Source organism: Danio rerio, chromosome 2 (genome assembly GCF_049306965.1).
Source record: "Danio rerio strain Tuebingen ecotype United States chromosome 2, GRCz12tu, whole genome shotgun sequence".
NCBI classification, from domain to species: domain Eukaryota; kingdom Metazoa; phylum Chordata; class Actinopteri; order Cypriniformes; family Danionidae; genus Danio; species Danio rerio.
In genome coordinates, this window is record NC_133177.1 from 24,422,191 (window position 1) to 24,443,439 (window position 21,249).

Below are 21,249 nucleotides of genomic sequence, written 5' to 3' on the forward strand. Positions count from 1 at the left end.
TTTGGTAAAGCGGAGCGAGGTCTGTGAAGTTAATATTTAAGCCACATTAGTTTGTTTGTATGTATATGTTAATCGTGAGCTCTACCTTTTTATTAGTTGTTTCAAACTGTCTTCATATACTTCATTGTTTCATTTTCATATGTCGCTCTGTACATTATATCTTTATTTGTCATATTATTCAATATACGAGTTGTTTTTATTGATTTTTGTTGTTTCTTTGTGTAGTTTCACGGTGCTACGCAACGAAAGTTTAATGGCTCTCGTCTTAAGCATAATAAAGAATCAAGCACCAGTCAGAAACTCTCTGTCTCGTTCATGGAAACCAAAGGGCAGCTACAGAGTTTTTTTTTTTCTCTCATTTGCCGTGCGATATTAAACATTGCATGAAAAATACACGCTTAGAGCAGTTCCTCGAATCAAATATCTCGTTTGTCGCGAGGGACATGAATGAATTTCCTGAATGAAAGAGCCAAAATGCAGGTAAAGTCCATAATTTAATAATTTGGCAAATAATTCGACTACAGATGTCCATGTAAACATGACAGTGACCGTGGAATGTTTGATACCGCACGTCGTATAACAGAAAAAAAAAACTCAGCATTTCTCTGTAACTTAGACGCACTGGGTACGTAGCATCAGAAAGTCGTGTGTGTATAGACGGTAATAGTTTGATAGTTATGTTTACATGTTTACACTTAGAGAGCCGCATTTACAGCGCATTTTTCAGCCCATAATATTGTAGTGACATTACCGTACTGTAAGCTTAGTAACTCAGAAAACATTTTGACTAGGTTTAAAAAATGAAAGAGTACTGCTGACATACTGTTAACTAACTTTGCCATCTGAATGCAAAAACAAAGGGCACTGATCACACACATTTACCAAATCTGTAGAGACAGGACAATCAACACCAACTGGAGCTGCATCTTTATTAAAAGGAGATGAGCAGCAAATCCGGATTTTACCTTTCCAGATGCCAAACGCTCTCGGGCAAAAAATTTATTTTTGCTGCATGTCGCGTGCACTGTAGTCCACATGTGAGTCCAGCTGTGCTCTCATAGAGGGAAAATGAAAACAAAACCTTTGTTGCAGCACATTTAAAAATGCAACATTGACGACCTGTGTCTCCAAACAATTTTTGTTTTTCTTTCACTTGTTTTGGCAACACAATTTGGCGTCTCTCTGCCGTCTGAACACTGTATCGGGTACAAACAGTCTTCGAAGCTATCATGAATATTAATGAAGTTACACCGTATACACAATAGAGCGCGCTGATTAGTTTGAACCAAGTCATGAATTAATGCTGCACGCTCAGAGATGTCACTTTGTAATCCCAGGTACAGACAGCCAGTCTACACACTGGAATACAAGTGAGTATCTAATCGGCGTGACGTAGCTTCAAAAATTAGTTTCAAACCTGAAGAACGAATTTGCTGGAAAAATTGCAAATACAACAAATTTTCACTTTTTTGTGAAATATATGTGTCCTAATAGTGTTTATAGCAGCGTGGTACACATATACGACTGTCAACAGCTCAAAAAATGTGTTTTGGTGTTTCATGACCCTTTAATTTGCATGCCAGCGCATTCAGAAAGAACAGTTTGTTCACAAAAACCTCTAAATGCTACCTGCTTTTGGCAGCAAAAGCTGCTATATCCCGAGAACCAATCAGAAGGCGTAAATCGAATCATTTGTTTTCAATGTAGCAGCCCGCTGATATATGGAAGGTAAATCCTGCCAATTTTAAATAAATCAAATAAACATTGGAAATGAAAATGAAAATCAGATTAACAATTTCATTTTAAAACACTGTTCGCAAAATATCTGCCAAAATTGAAAATGAAATTAAATTATTTCATTTTTATTTTCATTTTCACTTTGACAACACATCGTCCCTGTCAAATTGATAATTAAAATGTAGTTGCCGATTTAACATTTCATTTTCACTGCATTTCCGCATCAAGACTGCCAATATTAAAATGAAAAGCCAAACTGAAAAATAAAATGCAAACCAAATTTTTACAAAGCGTGTTATTAATGTTCACGCTATAATAGTGACACAATTCAAATTAAAATGTAAATTTAAGCTTTCCTTTTATTGACACTTTTTCATTTCAGTTTTCATTTTCGATTTCATTTTCAACTTCAAGCTGCATGCAAAGCCTATGCTAATCAGTGGGAGGGGCGTATTTGAGTGACGTCGAGTGCTTTCACACACAGAGACCGAGGGCAGAAGCACGGTTTTGATGGATGGGACAGGGTGAGTTTACTTGTGTAAATACAGTATAACAGAAGTAAAATGGCAAAACTGTTAGTCAGCTTTTACGTGAAGCAGCTGCTTCATTGGTAGAGCAAGAGGAACACGGGACACTGGAGAACCAAACGTCAAACTTCCGTCCCGCAGCAGGAGTCGCGGACTTCCTCAGTGGGCAGAGAAACTGCAGTGTAAGTGCGGTAGGCCTTGTGATGAAGTCGTATTGTATATACTGTATTAGGTCTTGTGACGTTAACAACTTGTTAGTCCTAAAATCGTTGAAAGACAGCTAAATCAGCTCGGTAAAGTTGGTTTTAGGTTTGATATTCACCACAGTCATGCATTATAAGAAAAAGAAAACATACTGTACAGTCAGATGTGTAGCATGCATTCCTAACGTTTTTTGCGCAGTGACTCTACTTTGAATGAGTTCAATTTATTAAACATTAAAGGGCAACTCTATTTCATGAAATGAAGTTAAGATGCTGTTCTTTTATCCCACATGAATGCTATGAGGATAAACAAGAGACCAAAAAAGATCCTAAGAGCTTGAGTATGGTGTAAATGAGTGCATGACAGCTTCTTATAGTGTCTGAGAGTCATCCCCTTTATGCCCATTAGACCTTGTGGTGTATTTGCTAATTTCAGCTATTTTTTAAAAAGATAAATATAATGTAAAACACTATACATTAATTCTATTATTTCATTAAGTCTATTAAGCTTTTTATATTAATGGACAATGCACAGATATTGATGTTTCACAATGTTTTTACACTTCATTATTTGAATCTAACAAGAAAGTTTGCAATGTTTACATAGCTCAAGTTAAATCAAAATCCCAAATATCAGAAAAGACAACAGATTGCTAAGATTTAATTAATGTTAATTTTAATGTTATTGATTAATGCACTTAGATTTCATTCATTCATTAATTTTCCCTCTGCTTTTTTCCTGGTTTATCATTGGTTACCACAGCAGAATGAACCGCCACTTACTTGACAGATTTATGTATTTTTAATTTAAGGTGGTTTCTGTAATGTGTTTTATGTTTAGTAAATAATTTCTAATCGAATCTTTAGTGATTTTCATCTAATTACACTGTCTTATCCCAATAGGTGGATTTACAGTTTTTTGCAAAAAAAAAAAAAAAAAAAGCAGACGTGGATTTAACTGGTTTTGATGCAAAAGAAAATCTACCTTCTTAAAAATCAAAGAATTATCTAAAGTGACATTTTGGAAAAAGAAAAAAAAAATGATTATTTACTAGCTCATAACCATATCATTATCTATAAAATGAAACTTCTGAACCTAATCAAAGGAGCCTAAAAAATGCTCATTTACAAAAAATGAGGTCTGAGGGATTTTGAGTTTTGTTTCTGAACTCTTTATTTATAAGAAAGGTTGATGTGACACCATGTTAAACCAGCCGGATCTCACTAAGAAACATGCTTATTGTAACTATTGTGAGCAAAGTGGTTAATTTGTACACTGTAAAAAAAAAACAATTAGTCATGACAGCATATGTTTTTAATTCATTGTTACTGGCACTTGCAGAGGTGAAGAGGGAGCCTTGGATGGGATGCTGCTCATACTTGTGGGGTTAGTGCTGTCTAAAAACAGCGGATCTGGTGGGCAGTCTGTGCTGTCAGGGAACATTGGGGTTGATATGACGTCTCACCTACAGTCAATAGCTGCGTCCCAAATGGCACACTATACACTATGCACTCATGCACTATGTACTTATGCATTTACACACTTAACAGGATATGTATGTAGTGTCGTCCCAAATGGCACACTAATGTTTTTTTTTACTAAGCGGAAATTCAAACCGTTTCCCTAATGACGTTTGACGGTTGCCAAATCAGCGAAATAAAGAACAGAATTATCAAATAATACCTGCCATGAGTATTGCCGCATTCACCATCGGGAGGCGCTAAAATCACTCTCGTTGGAGAAATTTGCTTTCACCATCCAAAATAAATAAAGTTATCCAACATGTGCGTCCAATAGCTCCGCCCCTTCCGCTACGTATGCAAACCTGCGGTCGTTGAGTGCGTGAAGTGTCCATCATTACACACTTCATTTTAGCGGCTGAATGAGTGCATCATCCGGGTAATTAAAGTGCACTTATGATTTTTAGAGTTTTCAGTGTAAACACACTACTTACACTGTTTATACTACAAAATGGCGTAGAATAGTGCATAAGTATGCGATTTGGGACGCAGCTAATGACTTGGCCCCCGGGTTCCAGCTTTATCTCACTCTGGGTGGTGGGGAGGTGGGCGGCGCTCTTTATCTCCACACATGAACTCCCTCAATCAGCACTGTTGCCGGCTCATGCACCTGGTCAGACGTTCCCATGAGCTCCTCCTCCATGATGTTGATCTGCTCTGTTGGTCTTGATGGTGATGGCTTGGACAACGTGGGTGGCTCTCCGTCTGTGGTTGGCTCTGGCAAGCACTCCATGCTGTTTGGTGATGGCTTGCTTGTGTCTGGGTTTGAAGTGGCACTAACGAGGTCTTTATCTGCACAGACAGCGAACAAGTCTTGGCAGTGTCCACTACACATAGTCTGCAAAATTGTCCTGAGGACCATCTTCAGACGATGGTGCTCTGCAAGCGGTGTTAAGGCTGGTGTGGTAGAATGCACCGAGCACATCGTCCGGATTGTTGGTAGTTGGAGAATGCCCGAAACAGTCTGGTATGGTCCTCAAGCAAGAGGAGAAGAAATTCAGGGTGGGTGGGCGGTGGTCGGGTCCATAGAAACACAAGGAGGATAATGTGCATCAGATCTTCAGTAAACAGAAGAGAAGGAAAGCACCAGGCCCAGACGGTGTTTCACCAGACTGTTTGAGAACCTGTGCTGACCAGCTGGCTCCCATTTTCTCACAGATCTTCAACAGATCACTGGAACAGCGCAAAGTTCCATCCTGCTTTTAGCGCTCCACTATCATACCAATCCAGAAGAAGCCAAAGATCACAGGACTCATTGACTTCAGACCTGTTGTCTTAACATCTGTGGCCATGAAGTCAATCGAAAGACTTGTGCCAGCAAATCTGAAGGACATCACTGGACCCCTGCTGGACCCCCTGGAGTTTGCCTATAGAGCAAACTGGTCTGTGCATGATGCAGTCAACATGGGACTGCATTATACCCTACAACATCTGGACAAACCAGAGAACTACGCAAGGACTCTGTTTGTGGACTTCAGTTCTGCTTTTAACACCATCGTCCCATCACTGCTTGAGTACAAACTGACCCAGTTCTCTGTTCCTAGCTCTGTCTGTCAATGGAACACCAGCTTTCTGACAGATAGACAACAGCTAGTCAGAATGGGCAAAATCACATCCGACAGCCGCACCATCAGCACTGGTGCTCCCCAGGGATGTGTTCTCTCCCCACTACTCTTCTCCCTGTACACCAACGACTGCACTGCAAAAGACCCCTCCACCAAGCTCCTGAAGTTTGCAGATGACACTACTGTTATCCGCCTAATCGGGAACAGTGACGAGTCTGCATACAGACAGGAGGTGGAGCGGCTGGCGTTATGGTGCAGATACTACAACCTGGAGCTGAACACGCTCAAAACAGTGGAGATGATAGTGGACTTTAGGAAAAAAAACCCTGCACTTCCCCCACTCACCATCATGAAGAGCACTGTGGCTGCAGTAGAGTCATTCAGGTTCCTAGGCACCACCATCTTTTAGTATCTGAAGTGGGACATTCACATAGACTCTATTTTGAAGAAAGCCCAGCAGAGACTGTACTTCCTTTGTCAGCCGAGGAAGTTTAACCTGCCACAGGAGCTCATCCAATCCATCCTCTGCACTTCAATCATTGTCTGGTTCAGCTCAGCTGCCAAAACAGACCTCCGTAGACTACAGCGAATAGTCCGGACTGCTGAACGAATCACTGGCATTACCCTTCCTACACTTCAAGAACTGTACTCTTCCAGAGTGAGTAAAAGGGCTCGCAAAATCACTCTGGACGCCTCGCACTCAGCACACTACCTGTTCGAACTTTTACCGTCTGGTCGGCGCTTCAGAGCACCAAGCACAAAAACAGCCAGACACAGGAAAAGTTTCTTTCCTCAGGCCATCTACCTCATGAACAGTTAAATATTCCCCTATTGTGCAATAAACGTGCAATAATTTCTAATTTGTTTAATAATTTTGCACTTGTACACAGCACCTTATATCAATATACAATGCAATACGTTCTACATTCGAATTTGTAAACAGCACCTTATAAGCTGTACATTTATAACAAGTCTTACATACAATTCAACATTCTGATTTTTTTTGACTAACTGCATCTCTGTTTTATGTTTATCATGTTTCTTTGTTCCATATTTATTTTATGTTGTCACTTGTCACTTTATGTAGACTGGAAGCTTCTGTAGCCAAAACAAATTAATTGTGTGTGTGAAGCATACTTGGCAATAAAACTGATTCTGACTTTGATTCTGAGGAGGGGAAGGAAAAATAAACACGGAGGGAATGCACAAATAAATGGTGGGAAAGCAAAACAAAGGAATCACATGATACAAACTAAAGCACATGGAACACTTGACATGGGGAAACAAAGAACCTGACAATAGGTCCTAATGAAAACCCCTTATCAGACTATATGTGACATAAATTACTCTAAACCAAAGATTTTATTTATCAAAAACAATTGACGTGACATTATTTAGTTTAATTTTACTGCTGATTGCAACAACACATAACATTGGTAAATGGTTTAAAAAACATCCGGTGCTGCATACTCCATTACATTGACTCTCTCTTTGACCTGCTGTATTTGTATGAGAGGAATTTGACATTAATTTAGTTACGGCTTCAAACGGCTGACTCGCAGACGATTGCATCATTGTTGACATATTCATCATTGTCTTCTTTTTTTTCTTGACATTTGTCCAAGTAGTATTTTTAAACTATTTCATTCAACAGTGTTTTCAGGTGATATATGGTAAATATCAACACAATGGCCACAATCCAAACGCAGAACAAGAAGTATCGATACCATTTTCCATAAAAGTCCTCTTCCGAATGCTAAAAAGGAGATATTTTTGTTGTTTGTTTTATTAACGGATTCATTGCTTTCACAAAATATCAAAAATTAAACACATTTATTGTAGAAAATAATGTGTGTGTGTGTGTGTGTGTGTGTGATTAAATTTGTAAATTAATTAATACATTTACCATAATTCTCGTCTCCTCCAAATAAACCTACAAAATATAAATGCAAATCTTCTAAACATAATAATGTACACATAAAGTTACATGTAATCGTTAATTTTACTCAGTCATAGAAATGTTTTATGTATTAAAATGTTAACATAATACAGAGTAAATAAATAAATAAATTACCTTAGTTTAAGTAGATTCACAGTGAACAGGATCAGTCAGGTTTTGCCCTGTTTGCTGATATGTACTGTTTAAATTAAAGGCACTTCCTCTGTGGTACATGTGTGTTGTTGTGATAATACGTAGCCTGAACTTTAAATACAATGCACTGAATGGTTATAAATAAATGACAATATCATTAGCAGTCATCAACACTTTTAGCATCAAAAAAGATCATGCATGTGGATGTCAGTCAGAAATATTTGCTTTAAAAACTATACTACAGGGCGGCATGGTGGCTCAGTGGTTAGCACTGTTGCCTCACAGCAAGAGGGTTGCTGGTTTGAGTCCTGGCTGGGTTAGTTGGCATTTCTGTGTGGCGTTTGTATGTTCCGTGTTGGCATGGGTTTGGTGTGAAGTGAATAAGCTAAATTGGCTGTGTTGTATGAGTTTGTGTGTGGGTGTTTCCCAGGACTGGGTTATGGCTGGAAGGGAATCCGCTGTGTAAAACATATGCTAGAATAGTTGGCGGTTCATTCAGCTGTGGCAACCTCTGAAATAGAGACAAAACCAAAGAAAAAAATAATGAACAGATGAAAACTGTACTGCCTCTATAGAGAGTCTCATTGTAAGTGTTTGCTAAATGAACCAGGGGTTAGGGTTGATGTGCTGAAACTCTTAATATGATTTTATGTGATGGAAAAAATAATTACAAGTTAAATGGGCACTGTAGCTTTTTTTTTTTTAAAGTATTTTATTTATCGAAACACTTAGCATCACTTTATCAGGTTGTGCCTGTTATTTCATTTTAAATCCTGATATAAACAAAATACATGGTTAAAAGAAATGAACAAAAACAGATCAACGCAATAATGCCTGTTATTGTTTTAAGCTGCTACAGTTAAGTGAGAGCAATCGGATATTTATCTTTCAATTACTGTTTCAAGTGGACTCCTCACTTGTAGAGCCGCTTGCTCTGTTGTCGACACTGTCCTCTTGTTGGTGTCTGTTCAGGTAATTTTCAATCCTGATACTAAAATTTGTTTTCAAGTGATATATGATGAATATCAGGACGATATCAAAAATCCAGATGCAGAGCAGAATGTAGCGAGACCATTTGGCAACAAAATCTTGAAATCATGCACACACATAAAAACATGACAAAGGTGAATGATACATTTTGTTATAACATGTTTAATAATAATAATAATAATAATAAATTAATAATTAATAACAATAATAATAATTTAAAAAATTAATAAAATGTCAAAGCACAAATACCCTTGATTTGGGAATTTATCAATTAAATGGATTTCTTACCATATATCTCAGCTTCTGTCATATCTTCTCTACTTCACTGAAATAATACATTAACAATCATTTTTTGGTAATTATTTATGTTTGCAAAGTTATTTAAAGGGCTAGTTTATCCAAATGTTAACATTTCTACTCCTCTTTAAGTAGTTCCAGAGTTTCTTTTTTTGTTAAACACTAAAAAAATATATTTTAAAGAAATATAAAAACGTGTAACCATCGACTTCCATAGTAGAAACATAATTACCATGGAGGACAATGGCTACAGGTTTCCAGAAGAAAGCAGAAGAAAGAAACTCATAAATATGTGGAACCACTTGAAGGTGAGTAAATGTTGACAAAATGTTCATTTTTGGGTGAACTAGCCCTTTAAATGTGTTACAAAATAAAAAACAAAAGCGATCTTACCTTTTTTTATGTAATGCAAATAATAGTCAGCACAGCAGCACAGCAAGGTTATTCTGTTAGCAGAGCAACACTGTTGTTTTAAAGACACTTCCACTTTGTTGGAAATTTATGAAACTGTAGAACCGCATAACCCAGAGGAAACACAACAGCATCAAGTCAGCAGTCTGAGAACAAAAGTGGGCAGAGTTTACATACAACCTCAATTCTGAAAAAGTTGGGTTGTTTTTGTAAATTGCAATAATTTAGACAAACAAGAAAGAAAATGTGATTTGTTAATTAACTTTAACAAAAGTAAAAAGAATGTTTGTTTTATTTTCCGACCAATTATAAAGGGGAGAGTGTGGGCGACAGTAATAAAGTGATTTTTTAGAGCACTTACAGCATTTGCTTTCCAAGTTACAACAGCATAACCTGTATGCTAGTGTTTCTCAACCATGTTTCCTGGAGGACCACCAGCTCTGCACATTTTCCATGTCTCCTTAACCAAATACACCTGATTCAGATCATCAGCTCATTAGCAGAGACTGAAAGACCTGTAATGGTTGTGACAGAGAAAGAAGACATCCAAAACATGCGGTGTTGGTGGTCGTCCAGGAACATGGTTGCGAAACACTGCTGTATGCAACCCTTGACAGATATATCACGTGATTTCATCACTGTGGCCTGTGGTTGGGTAAGGTTTTCAGTTTTCAAGCATGGAAAGTAAATAAATGTACTGGACTGGTATTTCTTTTCTTATTACAAGTAGTGTTTATCTTTTCATGTGTCAGAGTCAAGATCAGTCTAAAGGTTATTTAGTGCTATAACAGATCCTTAAGTTTGCGTTGTCTGAGTTTTTCACTTCAAAAGTAAACCGGGTCACAGTTTTCTTGATTGCTAAAACACCCCACACGGAAAGAACCTATATAAACATATATGTTTTAATATAGGCTTTGATATAGGTTTTTAATATATGTGACATATATAAAATTGGCCATTTTTTGATATTATATGTATATATAGCCTATATCAAAACCTATATTAAAACATATGTTTACATAGGTTCTTTCCGTGTGGGCTCTCACTTATTTGCCCTAGCTAAATTCAATAACATGCCAATTACCAACACAATCTCACGGCAATTCGTAACTTTTTGATTTAGTGGCTAATTTGTATGAATTCCTATGATCTATTTCGTACAATTTAGTACGATTTGCTCATCCCCCAAAGACGGTTGGGTTTAGGAGTGGGGTTAGGTGCCACACCTCCTTTTTAAAAATCATACCATTTTGTACGACTGAACTCGTCCGAATTAACCACTAAACTGACAAAACGTAAAATACTTACGTTTAATACATGTAATACATGTATTACTGTACATGTAATACCAATTTCAAGTGTTTGCACATACATACGTTAGCATTTTATTTTTAGTCTTAGTTATTGCCTTGATAATAGAAAATATAAGCTAGGCATCATGTATGACAAGTTTACAAAGTGAAATATGAGCTACATAGGAGACATATCTTGTATGTACATATAGGGCTTAAATGTGGATATAAAGAAGCAATACATGAGACCTATATGGCCTGTATATGCACATATATGCACCTCAATTTTGGCTATATATGGCATATATACACATATATGCAGTGTATATATTGTTACGTCCTGAGACGTATCTTTTGGTGTGCACAATGTGCTTTGTGTTTTTCCTCTCTCTCTCTCTGTGTAACTGCAGGTAACTGTGTCCACTTGGTAGCAATCATTGGATCTTTCCAGTGATTGGCTTTTGGGAGAGGAGAGAGAGTATTTAATCTGAGCTGCACTTCCAACCAATGTTGTTGATGGCTAGATCGTGCAGTAGCTGAGCTCTTCTCCCCATACAGATCTGTTGCTTGTTGAAGCTTTAAAGATTTGATTTGACTTAAATAGCTCCTGTGTGGTGAAGCTATTGGAGTTAGACATCTACTTTCAATGATCTACTTGTTAACATCTAATAATTCACCCCAAAGAAAAGTGAGTCTGGTTGTGTCATGCTCGCCAGCGACCTCTAACCACCAGAGGTGGCTGAAAAACATTATAACTCATACAAACTACAAATCTGACAGTTTATGGACTACAACTTCATACATGCTCTTCGTCCACACACACCTGCTTCCTCATTTAGACTGATTACACTCGCACCACCTGAGCATTGTCAAGGACTGATTACACACACTATTTAAGCAGCACACACACTCATTCACATGCCGAGTCTTGTTAACTGTAATAGTAACACTACAACGCGTTTTCCTTGTTTTGTTTCTCCATGTTTTGACCTTAGCCTAGTTTATCCTTTTGTCCTTGTTTGCTGCCTTCTGACCTCTTGCCTGTTATTTGACTACAATTCTGGACCCTCTCCATATACCTGTTCACACCTGTATTGACCATTGCTTGCCTGACCACTGATAAAACCTGCATTTGGATCCTACTTCCGTTGTTTGTGTCACTCCCCATGGTTACAGGTTGGTTGATTTGTTTGTTTATTTTGAGGGTTGAGTAGGAAGGTGGGTGCCATTTTTGTTTTGGAATTAGTTTTCTCCTGTTTTTGTTTAGTAAAAGGAGTCTATGTTTATGTATTTTCGTTTCTTTTATTTCAGATTAGCAAGAGAATATATTAGGAGTTAGCTTATTTTTGTTTGTTGTTTTGGCCTTGCCCCCTTCTTAATTAATACCCTGTTTTCTTTGTTCTATTTTAATATATGTAAATTTCTCTTTCTTGATTTGATCTTGTGTAAGTTTTTAGTCATTCTGTTTGAGGAGATGAGTTCTATCTCTTATTTTCCAGCTATTGCACATCATCCACCACCAATCCTTTTATTTTCTGTTGCGGTAACATCCCTAGACCCAAAAGATTGTAACAATATCATAAATGTGCATATAGGTTTCATACATGTCCATATATGTATATGTTTATCTTAATATAGGTTCTTTCATGTGGGACAATTTCTGAACCTTGCTTCATTTTCCTAAACCAATTAACACAAAATCTCTGACTTCTCTTGCACAATGAAACTTTTGCCTCAAAACAGTTTTACCTGTGTTTAAAAAGAAGCACTGCTCTCAAATGATACACAAAGTGATTAAAATAATATACAAACTGAAGCAGTCAGTTAACAATACAACACAAAACATAAAAAACCCATTGTTTAAAACATACTGTATAGTTTTCAGTGAGATCCCCATTTTTAATCTCAATGTTCAGTGCCATATAATTTGACCATTATAAAGTATTCAGCCTGCAATGCACTCTACTATAGTATACAATACTAAAAGGGACAAAAATCAAAGGAGCAAACATGTAATCCGTTTACTACATGTCTTTGGGCTGGGTCAGGCCAGAACACTTCGTCCACATCACAAGCAATATTGTCCCTCCTGAAACAGTGGGGGAAGAAGCCTTTTGTGTGCTGTATCCAGCCCTGAAATGATTCCTCACCTATATTAGCGCATGCTAAATCCATGACATGCAGCAGATCTACTCTGGTGTTGGCTTATCGTACACTTTTCATCTCCAAGAGGGAAAAAAAATCAGTTTTAAGAACGGCGAGTACGGAGAGGTACACGTTCATAAACTGCCCATTGCACTCGTCATCTCACATTATTTCTTGTAGCTACACTTAGACACTCTCCATCCCACCTTCAACAACCTGCTTACTCTCTGAACTGACTTATATTGGTTATCACATCATTTGAAAAACGTGACGTCAATTTTGAGTGGTTGTGTTTACAGTTTTTTTCCAATTGTTTACAAATTCTATTCTTGTCATACAGTTTCTGAAACCTCTCACTCAAAATGCAAAACTACACAGACAATCTCCAAACACCAAAAGTTATTTCTCAGCATTGAACTCAGTTTCAATTGCATACACACAGGGTGCACAGCAAAACGCAAATATCTTTACAAATGAAAAAAAATTAAAGGATTCAAATATTACAAAAAATATTATTTTCTAGCCTACATAAATATAAAAAACATCGACTCCATGCCTTCTTCATCTTGGGGGGCTTTTTCAGGTTTTTTATGACAATTTGCTGTTGTATAATATTATAATTAGCAGTATTATTTATTATATGCACATTTATATTTGTTTTGTTAAAAACAAGCTTAGATTTGCCCACCTGTCATGTTTTAGATGGTATGGGGCAGAGCATGCGTATTAGGATATAACTCAGTTATTTAAACAAACTTTGTTATAATTGTTCATTTATTCATTTGCTGGAAATTACAACTGAATTTAGAAATATTTTTGAAACAAATCTTTGCGCTTAACAAGCAAAATTAATTATGTATAGGCTAGTGGATGTCTGTGCATACAACACGTTTCCCTATCCACGAGAGCGAAAGTGAAAGTAAAGAATGAGGAGGCTCATCTCTCATTCTCGCGCTGTAGATGATCTGTTTAACTGTTCTCGCTATAAGCATTTAGTTTTTCCACTTACAAAGTCCGTCATGTAAATAGCAAATGCCCCATGGCGCAATGAAACTGGCTCTTAAAGGGAATGGGAGATGAGACTCTGATTGGTTTATTCTCAAAACACATATATATCTCTTTAAGAGAATAAGTTCAACCCTGTTAGACCATGAGCCATGGCGCAAAGCGTATTTTTTCGTCCTTAAAATAGCAAAAGTGGATTCAGACTCGCCTTTAATGCTTTTGCGCCCTGCGCTTTGCACTTTGCGCCTGGATCGTCAAAATAGAGCCCTGAAGCTCAATATCTTAAAATCATCCAGAACGCAGATAGAACCTTATAATTCCAAGGTGACACTATGTACATGTGACGTTTCAGGTTTTTATTTGTAATAAATCTGCAACAATTAAAAAAAAATCATTTTTCATATTGTCATTATGGGGTATTGTGTGTAGAATTTTGAGGAAATACATGAATTGAATCCATTTTGGAATAAGACTAACATAAAACAAATGTGGAAAAAGTGAAGAGCTATGAATAATTTCCGAATGCACTGTAAATTGTGGGAGTACAGAGACAAGTTGGGATTACAGGTGTCAAGATGAGGTTTTTCATTGTAAATCTATGATTAATAAATCAAGTCTTCATCTGGATGTAATGAAGCCATTGTTTCACAGAATGTGCTGGACTGCAGTTTGCTATTGAAAATGTATGAAACAAATAATGATGACCATCGAGTGTTGAGCATCTAAAGCTTCTAAAATCTTCAATCTTGCTGTATGTCAGACTGGGCACAATTATAAAATTAGTATCACTAATTTCCAAACAATTAAACATTTATTCATAAGAAAAGTTGATAAATATCAGAGAAAAGTTCATAATCCTAATGCAAGGTGAACAAGGTGTAATGACACTTGACAATTTCATAGTCTTGAGAAAAAGATATTTTTGTTATTTGTTTCATTAACAGGTTCAGTCCTTTCACAGAATCTCAAAACCAAAATCCTAATCTGTATATAACTTAATTGTTAACCTTAAAATAAAATTTCAAAATTAAATTGATATATTAAAATCCACATGTATATTATGTGTAATTATATTTATTTTACAGTACAAATAATAAAATGTTAACAAATAGTTTAAAAATGTTTTACCTTAGTTTAAGTATAACCAGGATCAGTCATGTTTCACTCTTTTTGCTACCATGCACTACTGGTGTTAAAAGGCTGGTTACCGGTGTTAAAACTGGTGTAAAAGGCACCTCCTCTGTTGTAAGTGCAAATTGTCAGTTGCAGTTTAGTTGTATTTATTGAACCGTGAGTTAACAATTAACAACTGTATGTTTATTAAGCCACATTAACTAACTCAAATACTGTAATAAATGTATTGTTTATGGTTTATTCATGTTAAATGCATTAACTAATACAACCTTATTGTGAATTGTTAGCCATACATTTGAATGATTTTAGGCATTTGATGGATTATTTGAATTGCAAATTATTTATGAATTACTGTTCAGTACTATTATATAAATTTTTTGTTGTCATTTTTTTTAAAAAGATGATAAAAATTGCAAAAATATTTATTACAAATAATAGAAATTGCATTTATCATTTTCCCCAAATTGAAAAAACAGTGACAATGGTGGATGAATGGAAATTTTAGTACTTTGTTTTGTCAATAAGTTCAGTGCTTTCCTAGAATATAAAAGCAAGAAATGTAACCTATATAAATATAAACCTGATTTTTATCATACACATTTACAATTTGTTTGGTTGGTGGCAGAAAAGCAGCAAAGAGTTTTTTAAAAATCTAAACAAGAAGCATACACTATCAACCATTTCATGTAGAATCTACAATAATTTACTGGCAGCAGTTTGACAGTAACTAACTGTAAAATCAATTACAGCAAAATACTGTATTTACATTTACATTACCATTTATCTTGCTGTATATGTATGTACGATATTGTATATCTTTACTGTAAAAATATACAGAGGTTTTCACAATGCAACTTTAAAATACAGTAACATACAGCATAACTGTCTGACAGTAAAATACAGTTCATATTACAGTTAAATACTGTGTAATTTACGAAACGAAACCAAAACTGACAACAGCAAACAAACAAACAAACAAAAAAAAGGACAAAAAATCTGTATATGTACACTGGGTGAAAGAAGCTTAACAAGGTGACAAGATGAGGAGCTAATAAATTACTTAATTACATTACTTGGTAAACAAACAAGGGTAAGGGGACACACAAACAATGGGAGGCAAGAACTACTACCTACCTACCTTAAAACAAACAAACAAACAAACAAACAAACAAACAAACAAACAAACAAACAAACAAACAAACAGACAGACAACAAAAAAGCCAGCTATAGAGCAGAAGAACAGAAAGAAGCAGAGAACAGGAAACCAGAACAGGGTGGCGCACAAAACCACTGTGGCAAAGTAGACATACACCTATGAGAGCCACCAGAGCAGATAGAGCTAAAGACCCCTAAAATAGAACTGAGTAGGTGGTGCAGATGGAGCTACTTGTAAATGAAATAAACAAAATATCTGGCTGAAGAATAGTATTGGCATGAAACAGAAAATTGGTATGCATAATTAAAGGGTTGCTATCCTAAACCACCAGAAACTCGTTAGATTTTTTGTGACAAGAAAGATAAGGCTTACATGCTAACCAGATCTTATTATTATTTTGCTTTCAAAATTTATCAACAGAAACTCTTAACCTCACATTATCATATCAACTTTTACTGCTGATTGCAATAAAATATAGAGTTAAAGGTCACACTTTACAATAAGGTTCATTAGTTAATGTTAAGTAATGCATAAACAAACATTGAACAATACATTTACTACAGTATTGATTCATGTTAATAAACGTTAGTTAATGAAAATACAGTAGTTCATTGTTAGTTCATGTTAAGTCAGGGTGCATTAACTAATGTTAACAAGCATGGACTTGAATGTTAATAAATGCATTAACTTATGAACCTAATTGTAAAGTGTTACCGAGTTAAAGAATTAACAAAGACCAAAAACAGATCAATATTATTAAAACATCTGCCTATATATATATATATATATTTTTTTTTTTTTTTTTCCCCTTTATTAATCTGGGGTTGCCACAGCGGAATAAACCGCCAACTCATATGTTTTATGCTGTGGATGGCCTTCTAGCCACAACCTATCACTGGGGAAAAATAAAATTAAAATATACCAGTCAAAAGTTTGGAGTCAGTATGTTTCTTAAATGTTTTAGAATATGATTCTCCTGCTCACCAAGGCTGCATTTATTTAATCAAAAATACAGTACAAATTGTACAATAGTGAAATGTAATAGCATTATAAAAAATACTGTTCAAAAGTAGTTTATCATTTAATTTAATAAATTATTCCAGTGATTCTAAAGATGAATTTTCAGCTTCATTACTCCTGTCTTGAGAGTCACATGATCCTTTAGAAATCACAAAAATATTTATTATTATTATTATTATTATTATTATTATTATTATTATTATTAATGATAATAGTAAATAAAGGCAATAATGACAGGAGTAGTAATTTAATTTGAAACTGCATCCAATAAAAAAACAGCTATTAAAATTTTTTATAAAGATTTTATAAACATTTTTTTTACATTTAATATATATATAATTTATGTTATCTGACATCATATGTCAACGAAAAAGTGCTCACGACGCGCACAGTATACTGACACTGAGTAATAGAAAGTGTATTGTGTTTTTTTTTTTGCGCACACTTCTGACTAAACCGACTGCTTATTCCTACAGTTTTTTTGGTATTTTTTTTTACATTGAATGAGCCAGGAGGATTGAGGTAGAGCTCTCAGATTTGACCTAAAATATCTTAATTTGTCCTATCAAGGTATCAGGGGATTGGAACAGCATGATGGTGAGTAATCAATAACATGATTTTATTTTTGGGTAAATGGCTTTGCTTTAATAGACAAATTCAAAATAAGCAATAGGGCGACGTGGTGGCGTAGTAGACAGTGCTGTCGCCTCACAGCAAGAAGGTCGCTGGTTTGAGCCTCAGCTGGGTCAGTTGGTGTTTCTGGGTAGAGTTTGCATATTCTTCCGGCGCTCAGTTGGGTTTCCTTCGGGCGCTCCGGTTTCTCCCACAGTCCAAAGACATGCGGTACAGGTGAATTGGGTAGGCTAAACTGTCCGTAGTGTATGAGTGTGAAGTGTGTGTGGATGTTTCCCAGAGATGGGTTGCAGCTGGAAGGGCATCCGCTGCATAAAACATATGCTGGATAAGTTGGAGGTTCATTACGCTGTGGCGACCCCAGATTATTAAAGGGACTAAGCCGAAAAGAAAATGAATGAATAAATGAATGAAAAATAGCAATAAAGAACAGTAAGAAGTCTTCACCACAAGGTTTGGCCTGGCACCGTACCTTGCGTTCTTGCTATCTTCCCCTACTTTGTGTTACAGATTACCTCTTTTACCTGCTTTTATTTGCAGTCACAGGAACACCAGTCATTTCAGCTAATTATTTTCACCTGCCTCTCATTTCCTTTTTCCCTATTTATAGAACGTCATTTCCCTTCATGATTGTCAGTATGTTGTCGCTTGTGTGTCTGTGTGAAACATTCTGTTACTCATCCTGTATTTGTGTCCAGGACTGCCAGTGAGCGAGCGTCCCATTTTTTTGAGTTTTTCTTTGATGCTTCCTCAGCGTTCACCCAACAGCGTTCACCCTACCTTGGTTTTGCTGCTTTTCCTGAGACCCGCTTTTTAAATAAAGACTTTGTTTTTTCTGCATTTGAGTTCACCTCTTCTTTGAACGTGACATGGCCTAATATATATATATTGTGTCAAAGCAGCTTAACATAGAAGTTCTAGTAAATTGAAACTGTCTAGTTTTCATAGTTGAAATTCAGTTTAGTTCAGTTCAGTGTAATGATGTAAATGTCACTACTCAAAGCCAAAACACTGAAGAGCAAATCCAACGATGTGCAGCTCCACAAGTCCCAATCCAAGTAAACCAGTGGCGAGAAACAAACTTCACCAATTGGTGAAAGTGAATGTAAAGAACCTTGAGAAAAAACAGGCTCAGCTGGGGATGTCCAGTTCTCCTTTGACCAAACGTCTTATATGAACGTTGCCGTTTCATATAAAACCAGTCCAATTTGACCCATTCTTGTGACTAGACAAGCACATAGGTTTTCTTCCTCTATTTTTGCCTTTGGTCCTTGCATTCCTCAACAAACTGCATCCTGCGCTCTGAATTACGAAACATCACTTAGCATCTTAACACTTACAAGGCATAAAATAAAAAAGCATATAACATTGTAACTGTTTATGAAGTCATACACTGAGGACTCTTCCTCTTTGCAATAAGATGTGTCAAAATTCAAGGCTTCTAACTCGCCTGTTTTACAGTCTTTAACTCAAATGCATAATGTACTAAATACAGTAATTATTTTATCAACTGTCTAATGTTTCTAATTATTTCTTTGTTGTTGTTTAAGTAAATTTGTCAGGCTTAGTTTAGAGATCCTGGAATGTCCATACTTCTTCTTTTTTCAATGTCTCCTCTCCTGCTTTATTGTTTTCTTTCTGTGTTGTTCTTTGGTAGACCTTGCATAATCAAATCACTCATATCAGTTTCTAGCCATTGATTAGAAGAGTACACCTTTATTATTGGATCTATTACATCTAATGCATCAGATACAACTATAGCCAAAAGCATTTAATTTATATCACAGCCAGCCAGAGCTGTTGACCTCAGCGAAGCCGCATTTAACAGCTTTTGACAGTCACAGTCTAATAATATTGCTGAGTCTGTCAAACTCACAGTTTCTCTTCCTAGTTTTTAAAATTTGTCAAAGATCATTGTACAGAGCTGTCTCTGTACTGTTGGACATTAAGGACAAACTGTTACTCATTAAGCCTTTGTGAGGTGCTTGAAATTAAATTCTAGAAAGAGATAGTGTTGATCAAAACCTCCATCTCAATCTGAAAGCAAATCATTGACATCTGCCACTTAAATAAGTTACTCCTGCTCAGTCATGAGTGAATATGACACGACTGACAGATAGCATCTGATGTGAGAGTTCAATGCAAGAGAACAGTTTAGCAGTGGAGGACAAACTACACAAGTCCAATATGTGCTCTGTTACAAAATCCTTTAAAATATACAGTAGCTTATGGGTATCACTTCACCAGTGACTTAATGTTAATCAATTACAGTAAAAATACTGTATTTACATTTACACAACCATTGTTATATATACACACCAGAATTGTGTGTATATCTTTACTGTAAAACTTACAGTAATTTTCACAATGCAACTTTAAATATAGTAACTTACTGCATAACTGTGCTACGGTAAAATACAGTTCATTTTACAGTTCAATACTGTGTAATTAATAAAAATCGTTAACCGTGTGGGCAAAGACATACCCTAGCAAAATAGGACTCCAGTTAAAATACCAATGCTCTATCCTAATTATACCCCTTACTCTCAGTTCTCTTTTGCTTGTGGTATAGGAGTAAGGGGAATTGAATAGAATAGAATCAAGCTATCAAATATCATTAATCTTTTCTTCACTGTATAACTTACACATTTTAATTAAAGAGCAACGAATGAATCCTATTTATTTAGATTTTTTTCATTTGATTAGATTAAATAACAGAGATGTTACTTTGAAAATGCACATGTCTAACGTTATAATGAAAGCATTCAATTGCTTTCCTAACTTTTTCTGCTTATTTAGGACAAAATTAGTTGTGTTTGAAAAAACCCCCACCAAGATCGACATCTTTAGAAGTTATTATTATTATTGATTATGTGTATATATATATGTTCAAACACGCTCCCAAAACCCAGACTTTCACTGCACTTCAAATCGCGTGTACAGAATCCATTTGGGAAACAGCTTCTGTTTATCGCTATGGAGCGCTGTCTGTTTTGATGACTGTTTTGAGGATTGCATATGAAGGGGAGACGGCACCTGTAATAAAAAGGAAGGGAATCCTGCCGTTTTTATATGTATTTCAAAGTGTTTTCATGCCTAAACTAAGCGAAAGTACAGAACAGACTCACATTTAAGAGCAAGGGGCAGCCCTTGGTGGTTCGACGGTATGGGTTGCGTATAGGGAGGCTCAGCTCTTTAATGTTTATATGCCACCCTTCAGAGAAAGACTGAAAATACGGGAGAAATACGGGAAAATACCTTTACGGGATGATAGCGGGATAAATCTGTAAAATACGGGAGAATCCCGTAAAAAATGGGAGGGTTGACAGGTATGTTTCAAAGAGGTCTATATTATGCTAACGATAGTCCCGTACAATAACCATTGTAAAACATTCCACAACATATTTAAAATGTCTGACAGAAAAGTCTGGTGGCAGGGAATTAGCTCTACATCATGTCTGCTATAATGATAATGTTGTTTTCTTGTGCTCACATCAATGAATGATCACTTGTGTCTTGTG